The sequence below is a fragment of the Monodelphis domestica genome, chromosome 8 (assembly GCF_027887165.1).
Source record: "Monodelphis domestica isolate mMonDom1 chromosome 8, mMonDom1.pri, whole genome shotgun sequence".
In the NCBI taxonomy this organism is placed as follows: domain Eukaryota; kingdom Metazoa; phylum Chordata; class Mammalia; order Didelphimorphia; family Didelphidae; genus Monodelphis; species Monodelphis domestica.
Window position 1 is genome coordinate 18,182,484 of NC_077234.1, and position 10,288 is coordinate 18,192,771.

Below are 10,288 nucleotides of genomic sequence, written 5' to 3' on the forward strand. Positions count from 1 at the left end.
TTACCACTCTTCTGCCTTGGCACCAATATACAGTAATGATTCTAAGATGGAAAATGAGGGTTTAAAAAAAAGAACTGGGTGAACTTAGCAAGTCTTTAGACTCCTCTAGTGCTCAATTTCCCCATCCATTAAATGAAAGAGTTGGACTCAATGACCTCTTAGATCCCTCCAAGCTCTCGTTGCAACCTCTTTTTGCTGGGGGTAGGGGGAGCATTTCTTTTTTTCCTTGTGTTTTGGACATTTTTCAGTATTCTAATGACACTTGACTTTCTTCCTGAAAAAACCTCCTTCCAAGGAGGGAGCCATGTTGTGGAATCAAGGCAACCCTCAGGTAGCAAAGAAAACAAGACTGTAGCCTTCCTCCCTGCACCCATCATGCTGCAGGTGCATTTTTTTTTATTCTAAAGGATTCAGTTTTCTTAAAATTCTGTGTGTCTACCCTTTGACCCAGCCATAGCACTGCTGGGTCTGTACCCCAAAGCGATAATAAGGAAAAAGACTTGTACAAGAATATTCAAAGCTGCACTCTTTGTGGTGGCCAAAAACTGGAAAATGAGGGGATGCCCTTCAATTGGGGAATAGCTGAGCAAATTGTGGTATATGTTGGTGATGGAATACTATTGTGCTCAAAGGAATAATAAAGTGGAGGAGTTCCATGGAGACTGGAACAACCTCCAGGAAGTGATGCAGAGTGAGAGGAGCAGAACCAGGAGAACATCATACACAGAGACAAACACACTGTGGTATAATCGAACGTAATGGACTTCTCCATTAGTGGCAGTGTAATGTCCCTGAACAATCTGCAGGGATCTAGGAGAAAAAAACACTATCCATAAGCAAAGGACAAACTGTGGGAGTAGAAACACCGAGGAAAAGCAACTGCCTGAATACAGCGGTTGAGGGGACATGACAGAGGAGAGACTCTAAACGAACACTCTAGTGCAAATACTAACAACATGGCAATGGGTTCGAATCAAGAACACATGTGATACCCAGTGAAATCACGCGTCGACTATGGGGGGTGGGGGGGGAGGAAAAGAAAATGATCTTTGTCTTTAATGAATAATGCTTGAAAATGATCAAATAAAATGTTATTAAAAAATTCTGTGTGTATGTGTGTAGGGCAGGAAGGTGGCAGGCAATAATGAACACATGCCTAGACTCCTCTCTGGTCGGTTTTTTAGTAATGAGGCAGAGCCAGAAGGTTCTAGAAGGAAAGGATGGGGGGGGACCCAGCTTAGGCATCCACTGGCCTTGCTTGCAGATGATGTAACAGTGGACATATCAGTTTACAGACTTTATGGTCTCACTTCCCTTTCCATCCCTGGGGATGGATGGGGCAGACAGAGAAAAGGAAGACTGGGAGGAAGGACTCCATCAGGGTGGCTGTGGTGGCCTGATTTCAAAAATCCTCCTCCACTGTGGTCTTCTGGGCCCCTTTGCTCCTCCCTTAGGGTTTCCCTCCTCCTCTGCATCCTCTTGTGGTCACACTGGCCTCGGATCCAGTTGTCTGATAGAAAGCAGAATTCTCTCTGTTGGGAGAAAGGGGGAATAACTTTTCCTCTGAAGCAAAATAGCTGATCACAAAGAAAGAAGTAGATTAGTTCCCACAGACTCACACAGCTGCCATCTAAAATCTGAGGGTCTGGATTCAGATCTTGACTCTGAGACTTGGACACTCTGGGTCTCAGCTTCCCCCTCTGTGAAATGGGCAGGATGGACTCAATAATGAAGTTCCTTTTAGCCCTACATCTATGATACAGAATATGTTATGGGTTCAAATAAATTCCAGATACCATGGATTCTGGAAAGTCTCCGATGATTCAACTTTCATATAAAGGTGTTGAATAGAGAAAGCTTGATGCAAGAGATGGGATGAAAGGGGCAGCTGGGTGGCTCAGTGGATTGAGAGCCAGGCCTAGAGATGGGAGGTCCTGGGTTCAAATCTGGACTCAGATACTTCCCAGCTGTGTGACCCTGGGCAAGTCACTTGACACCCATTGCCTAGCCCTTACCACTCTACCACTCTTCTGCCTTGAAACCAATACACAGTATTGATTCTAAAAGGTGAGAGAGAGAGAGAGAGAGAGAGAGAGAGAGAGAGAGAGAGAGAGAGAGAGAGAGAGAGAGAGAGAGAGAGGATGTACACCTACCATTGGCTAGGGAAGCAATTGGATTCAGAAAGTGTTAATAGCCTCATTCACACAAGCCATTAATTAATAACACTCATTTAAAAATAATGTGAGAAGGGATAATTAGGTCACTTGAGAGCCAGACCTAGAGACAGGAGGTTCTGGGTTCAAAGCTGACCTCAGATACTTTCTAGCTTTGTGTCCCACTTAACCTCCTTTGCCTTGACCTTTCCACTCAGGGAAGGTAAGAGTTTTAAGAAGGAAATGTGAAATATTTTTAATCCAAACAATGGCTATTAGGACATGGAGTAGGACAACAGCTGCCCAGCTTTTGAATTATCTGCCCTTCCAGGGATGCCTTTCCTGCAGAAAGTTAAAGCCCACGTTCCCCATCTGTTTTAGCATCCCTAATGGGAAAGAGCCTGGAGTAGCTGGGTTCAGCAAGGCTGTTACACAACTCAAAACTGACTTGGGGAAGAGAGGGAAAGGGGCAGGGGGAGAGAGACAGAGGGGGGAAGAGAGACAGAGAGGGGAGGGGGACAGACAGAGAAGCAGAGACAGAGGAGGGGGGAAGAAAGACAGAGACAGGGAGAGACAGAGCAGAGGGGAAGAGACAGAGAGAGGGAGGGAGAGAGACTATTTCAGTAGAGTACATATTTCTTCTCTGTTTAATCATTCAGAAATACATCTTCAGCACCTATGAAGTGCTGGATGTGAAAATGTGCCTCACTAGAGAGACTTTTTAATAACAGTAACACTGATAAAGTACCTACTAAGCGCCAGGTCATTGGGTGAAGTTCTTTCCAAATATGATCTCACTTGCTCCTCACAACCACCCAGGGAGAGAGGTGCCCCATTTTACAGATGAGGAAACTCAGATAAACAGGTTAAGTGACTCGCCCAGGGTCTGAAGTTGGACTTGAATTCAGGGCTTCCCCACTCCCAGCCTGGCTCTCAGAGCCCTGCTCTACCCAGCTGCCCCATCTAGCCCCAGGAGGACAAGGCAGAGTTGAAGAGCCTCCTCCTTTGAACAGGCTGCTGGAACCTCACCCGCAGCCCTCGACGTCGCCTGCTGAACGTGAGTGCGGGGACGCGATCGTCGCCTCTCCAGCACTTAGCCCAGACACCGCCTGGGCCTCCTAAAGACCTTTCTTCCCAGAGCGCCACAGCTGGATGACTTTTTATGTTCCCCAATCAAGGCCTATTTATCGAAAGTGATTCTTTCATCTTCGCATCAGCGCTGCATTCAGGGAGCCTTGAATCCTTTCCAGCAGGAAGCCGGGCTTGAATGCTACATCTAATGCCTGAAGCACCAATCGCAGAAGAAGACGCTTCAAAGAAACCCAAGACTCGGGCTCCCCATCTGCGCCCTGATTACGCCCCGGAGCTCCGGCCCGGCCTTTACTAAGCCGTGGCCCATTTCAAAGGGTAGAAAGCCGGGCCGGCAGCCTCCGGTTCTCTGCGGCGTTTCGTGCCGACGCGCGGAAATGTGTGCCTTCCTGCTCTCCCTCATTAGCACGGTGGTTCACCTGAGTGTGTCCCACACAGCGAACGCCATGGCGGCGCGGCGCGGCGAACAAAGAGCCCGGGACTGCTTGGGAGGGCCTGGGAATGGGTAACGGGGCTGAGCTCCCCGGCTCCGACAGTAACGAGCACAGACACCTGGCTTCGGGGGAGGAACCGAGCTGAAGGAAAGGAAGAAAGCGAAGGCAGGCTCCTGGCTGCGGCCTCTCGGAGCTCTGGAAAATAGGGCCCGGGGAAGAGATCGGTCTCGGGGTCAAAACAAGGCCCCCCCATTCTAAACTAGCTCTAGCTGCCCCCCAACACAATTCAGGAAGACAGGACCCCCTAAAGGCGTGGAATGGTGGGGAAACTGACAGGGGTACCAAGATTGTGCCTGCTGTCTGTCCAAGAGGATTAAAATCCGATTCCTTCTCCACCCAGGGGCCAGGCCCTTTTCTCTCCACCCCACCCCCATAGGCTTTATTAGTTGTAATGGGGGCATGGCGGCTAGTTCAAGGGACGGGCAGATCTCAGCTCAAATCCTGCCTCAAATGCTTAGCTGTGTGACCGTGGGCCGTTTGCCTCAGTTTCCTTATCTGTAAAATGGCTCTGATAAGAGTCCTTCTCTCACCAGGTGGTTGTAAGATTGAATGAAATATCGGTAAAGAGCTTTGTAAAATTTAAAGACTAATAAAAGCTTAGAAGTAGTATTATACGTCATATTATATTATATTATATATTACATATATGTATGTATGTATGTATATCGAGAGATAGGTGTTTATGTTGTCTCCTAGCTCTCTCTGCCCCCATTCTAACTCCCTGAAGGCAAGGCTTATCTGTATCCCCAGGACCTGGACATGGAGTGGATCCTTAATACAAGTTTGTTGATTAAATGTTATTGATTTGCAAATAAAGACCTTTGGGCTATTTAAAATTGAGATGAGGGGGCAGCTGGGTAGCTCAGTGGATTGAGAGTCAGGCCTAAGAGGGAGGTCCTAGGTTCAAATTTGACCTCAGATATTTCCCAGCTGTGTGACCCTGGGCAAGTCACTTAACCCCCATTGCCTAGCTCTTAACACTCTTCTGCCTTGGAACCAATACACAGTATTGATTACAAGATGGAAGGTGAGGGTTTAAAATAAAAGAAAATGGAGATGAGCTGAGAGGCAGATATGCCCCAGCTAGCCAGGTGGACCTTACATAAGCACCCTACAACAGTCATAGAGAATGAATTGATAGAGCAGAAACTGCTGATCTCTTCACCAGATCCCAACAAGAAACTTCCTGTCTCACTTTAAAGGGAGGATGTGGCCAATGGGATAAACAGAACCCCAATCCCTGACCAGGTGACCCCCCCTTCTCTTCAGTTCTCCTGACTTCCTCCAGTCCACACTAGAATCACTTCCTATCTCTGGTCTTTGGGTCACTCCAGAGACTTGAAGCTTTGAAAGTCCACTCTCTGCCCCCCGAATCCCATCTCTCCATCTTTGCACACACTCTCATTGACTTGAAACTTCCCCTTCCCCATGGACAGAGGACTCCCCCGACTTGGGTCCTTTCTTTGGAGCTCCAGAACCATTCTGCAATGCCTTGCAAGCCCCTGGGACACCACAGGTCCTAAATAAAATGTTATCGGGTGGTCGTCTTAGTATAGCCTTCTCTCCCTAATCAGATCATTTCATGTCAACTTTGTATTAAGTTTTGATCGGTTTACCCACACCAGACTTCATTTGGTCCATAGGATCACACAGGCCAAACCTTCAAAAACCCTTTTTTTTTAAACAAGGAAACATCCTCTGCCTTGGCACCAACACTTGGTATTGATTCTAAGACAGAATGTCAAAATAAATCGATAAAAAAAATAATAACAAGATACACGATCGATATTTTTCAAGATGTGACATAGATGCTGGATGCTGCTGGCCTGGGAATCAGAAGGACAGCTCCAGCCCAAGATGCACACTAGCTACACAACCAGAGGCAAACCAGGGAACTTCTCTGACACCTCTCTAGGGATAGAAGTGGGCAAATTTATTGTTCTTTTGCATAGAAGGTGGAGGGGTTTTTCATCTCGGGAGTTTCCCAGGTGATGGAGTCACACCTTCAGGTCAAAATGAACCCTTGTTTTCATTTGTTTTTCTGTTAGGGTACTACAGATCTCACTACCTTCCCCACCCATCCCAGTTTTGATATATTACAGGTCAATTGACATAAGAAGTTAAATGGGAATTTAGAAATCCCCACTTAGAAATTTCAAAATGGAAATTTTAAGAAATATCACAGAATATCAGAAACTAAATGAGAATTTAGAAATTCCCACTTGGAAATGGGAAACTTAAGAAATATCACAGGTAATACATGTAAAACTCAGTGGAATTGCTTGTCGCTCCGGGAGGGGGTAAGGAAAAGAGGAGGGAAAGAACATGAATCATGTAACCATGGAAAAATGCTTTAAAATAAATAAATAAACAGCAACAAAAAAAAAAGAAAAGAAAAATCACAGGAAATAAAAAATTAAGTGGGAATTTTTAGGAGTTTTCCAGAAGCCACAAATGACATCAGATGACACAGGAAAAGTTTGGAAACTCAGAAATGCACAAGATATATGTATAGTATTGTATATTGTAATAGTATTGTATATTGTAGTATTGTAGTATTGTAATAGTATTGTATATTGTCAACATGTAGGCTAACTACTTTAGCCAAATTTTATAATGAAGGGCTAAACACCCCATAAAAGGAAAAGAAAAAATTCAGACTTCTTCTCTGGAATGAAGGGAGGGTCAAAAAATGTTACACTGATTTTCCAGATTATGGGAGTGTCGAACCCGAGGTGTGGAAGGGATCCCTGCATACTTTCAAAACAAAAACAAATGAGAAAACATGAACTATGAGGAAAGCCTTAGTTTCCCCATCTTTGGAGTATCTTGGACCATCCCTGGGCACTTTACACTCACAGGCACACTCACTCACACTCATATACACACTCACACATGCATATACAGACTTACACAGTTCATGTGGGCTACTGGAAGAACAGATGTGCTTCTGCTAATGAAGAACAAATGAATTTGGGCAAGTAGTGTTATATCAGTGTCAAGAGGAGCAAGCTTCCAGAGAGTGGAAGGACCCCAGCTCTCTCTATTTTCACAAATGTGATGTGGACAGTATTGCTGCTTCTACATCCCTCTCTCAGCCACTCATTTTGGATGATGCCTCCACTGGGCACATCTCCCGACATGACTGATGATCCCCTTGTAGTTGCTGAAGTGAAACATTTGTCCCATCTCTTCCTCTAGCCTGTTTGTCCCCTGTGAAGATAAATAAACCCCTTAGGGGATGCCAACCCTCTTAGCTAGAGAGGCTATGAGAGTTTGATAACAAGCCCTCTCTTCATTTTGGACTTCAGCCTTTGGTCGGGCACTCCAGGGTGGGGTGGATTAAAATTTACCTGTGAGTTGGGCAAGCCAGATGTCCAAAATGAGGGGGAAAATGCAAAGCAAACACAACACACACCTATACACATGTGCACTTGCTCCTGAAGTGAACTCCTCCACTTTTTAACAATTCCAATTAAGTGAAAGGGTTACCATGCTCCCAGGAAGAGAAAAAGATGTTATCACATCTCAAATTGAGAACATGCCTTCCAAGAGATTCAAAGATTAGGGCTCCACAAATCCACTCACCCTTGGTTAGATATCCCAAAAGACACCTCACCTGTAATTCCTACCCTTTGTTGAGCATGAGAATACTGAGACCTTAAATTTCAATAATGCTATAAAGTTACAAATGCTTTGCTCATAACAGCTGCAAGATGGGAAGAGCAAATATAATTAACCCCATGGCTCATTTTAGAGATGAGAAAACTCAGGCTTAAGGAGACTAAGGCAGTTCCCCAAGGTCATACAGCTAGTGGAATTCACACTCAGATCTCACCTGCAAATTAACTGCTCTTTGGGTGTGACACAGTCAGCTCCAGATGAAACGCACCCATCCTGTCTAGGGTTCTTTCTTCTAGCCTCCAGAACATATTCAACACCTGACACCTTTGTCCCTAAAGGAATGAAGAAACATGACATTTCTTTTCTAGATTTAAATGGTAGTGTTTATTTCAAAATCTCGGTTTATATTTGACAAAAAGTAGATTTAAGGTAAACCAGAAATGTCCTTCTCACAATGCCAAAAGCTTGTATTAGTTATTTCTGCATGCTGCCTTAAACTAGGTTCAGAAGGGGCAGGCCATTTTCCACCTTACAAAGCCCCCTCCCCCCTACTGTATCTTATTTATTATTATTTTAAAATCTATTTATTGTATCTTGTTTAGAATTTTTAATGTATTTATCTTATTTAGTTTGTATTTTATTTATTGTATCTAACTTATTTTATATTATTTTAGTTTCATTTAATTTTTTTCAATAAACAAAAGCATATTTTTCCTCCCATCATCTTGTCCAAATTGGTGAGAAAAAAGGTAAAAGGTAAGTAACCCTCTGTAACAAACATGCAAAGCAGATTCCCACATTGGCCATATCCAAAAACTGTCTGCCTCATTCTCCACCGTGTGTCCATCACTTCTCAGTCAGGGGTGGGTAGCAGGTTTCATTGTGAGTCTTCTGGAGTTAAAGTTGATTATTTTGTTGTTTGAAGTTCTTAAATCTTTCAATGTTGTCTTTATAGCATTGTCATCATTGTATAAATTGATCTCCTGGTTCTTCTCACTTCCCTTTGCATCAGTTCCTACAAGTGTTCCCGGGGTTTCTCTAAAATTATCCCTTTCCTCATTTTCTACAACACATTAGTAATAGGTTACGTTTAGAAAGGATAATGCAACCATGGGAAATTTTTCTTAATTAATCAATAAAATTAAATTAAAAAAAAAGAAAGGATGTGTTCAGCCATTCCCCACTTAATAGGCATCCCCTCTACTTTCTAGTTTGTTTCAGTGCAGAAAGGATGGCAACAATAAAGCCTGGGTCCTAGGGTATTAGGGCTGGGAGGGTCACACTCTGAAGGTACTAAGTTAGAAAGGACAGGCTTTTAGAAGGAAGCACATGTGGACAGCAAATGCAGTGCAGTGGGGATTTAGAGGACTGGAAAGGGGAGCTGGAGATTGAAAATAAACTTGGGACGTTTCACATATTTGTCAAGAATGGATCCTGCTATGTGTCATGAGATCTGGTCTCTTACTTGAGGGATTTGGAGTATTGTTTATGCTGCATGACCCCAACAAACTCAGTTGGGAGTCGGTGGTGGGATTTAGAGGTAGGAAAATAGGAGGAAGAACTCAGAGGTCTTCATCCTTGTCCTGGTCTTCTGGGAAAATAAAAGTGAAACTCAGAAAGGTTAGGTTACTTGGCTAGAGACATCTAAGTAATAATGGAATTGGACATAATATGATTTTGTTTTTTCTTCCCTCCCTCTCTTCTTTCCTCCTTCTTTCCTTCCTCCTTCCCTCCCTCCCTCCCTTCCTCCCTTCCTTCCTTCCTTCCTTCCTTCCTTCCTTCCTTCCTTCCTTCCTTCCTTCCTTCCTCCCTTCCTCCCTTCCTCCCTTCTTCCCTTCCTCCCTTCCTCCCTTCCTTCCTTCCTTCCTTCCTTCCTTCCTTTCTTCCTTCCTTCCTTTCCTTTCTTCCTCCCTTCCTTCTTCCCTTTCCTTTTTTCCTTCCTTCTTCACTCCCTTTCCTCCCTCCCTCCCTCCCTCCCTTCCTTCCTTCCTTCCTTCCTTCCTTCCTTCCTTCCTTCCTTCCTTCCTCTCTCCCTCCCTTCCTTTTTTTGAAGTAGGATTTCCTGTTTCCGAGCATGTTCACTTTCTCCTATGTGTGCCTTGGGGGCTTTTGGCATTCAATAAATGACCTGTGATGACTCTGAAAGTCATCATCACCAGCCCATGGGGATCTCCCCACTGTATCATGAGCAGTGTCACATCTGGGCCTCCATCAGCTGTGTCCCTCTGAAGCTTTGGGGGGTGACATTCTTGACTTTCCCAGGAGAGAGTATATCACTTGACAATGAGGTAAATACCATCTGATCGTGTGTGTGTGTGTGTGTGTGTGTGTGTGTGTGTGTGTGTGTGTGTGTGTGTGTGTTTTCCTGGTGCCTCTTTGTAGTATTGTGCCTGAAAAGACTTCAGAGTTTGGAGTGACAAGACCTGAGTTCAGATCTCAGCTCTGCTCCTTATTAACTGTAATTTGGGGCATATCACTATTCCTCAGTGAGCCTCATTTTCACCATCTGTAACATGAACGGTGGGCCCTTATAACCTCTAAGATCCCTTCTCCCTCCATGTCTGTGGGTTTTCTCTAGCCCCACTCCCTAAAGGCCACATAAAACCTCTCCCCCAGAGCTTTTCATTAGCCTGAGGGGCTGGGAGGGTCTCTGTTCTCTAACACAGCCCAGTGCTCCCACTTATTGTGTTCTCCCCAATTTTAGAAGTCTGAGCATCCCACTTCCATTTGTAACCCCTCAATGGTTAGATAAACTTTTAGAGAGGAGTATTTATTTCAGAGGTATAGAGCAAGAACAAGTGCCTTGGGAGCAGTATTCCTTTTATATCATTGGTTTCTGAGAAGGGGAGAGGAATTAGCTTGACAGCCAAACCCAGTTCCTTTTGTTGTTGTTGAGTGGTTTAAGTGAGTCCAATTCTTCATGACCCC

The 10,288-nt window shown here is 44.5% G+C and overlaps 1 long non-coding RNA gene across 2 annotated transcripts in view; it reads right to left on the reverse strand.

Moving 5' to 3' along the window:
* Positions 1–1,112: 1,112 nt before the first annotated feature.
* Positions 1,113–10,288, reverse strand: part of LOC103094865 (uncharacterized) — a 14,172-nt gene continuing 4,996 nt past the window's right edge. The window contains exons 3-4 of one of the 2 annotated variants that reach the window (XR_472076.3): positions 7,575–7,692; positions 1,113–1,532 (exon numbers count right to left, since the gene is read on the reverse strand). This is a non-coding gene — a long non-coding RNA (uncharacterized LOC103094865). Of the gene's footprint in view, positions 1,533–6,490; positions 6,950–7,574; positions 7,693–10,288 lie in introns of those variants that run through there. The other variant, XR_472077.3, reaches the window with a different exon arrangement.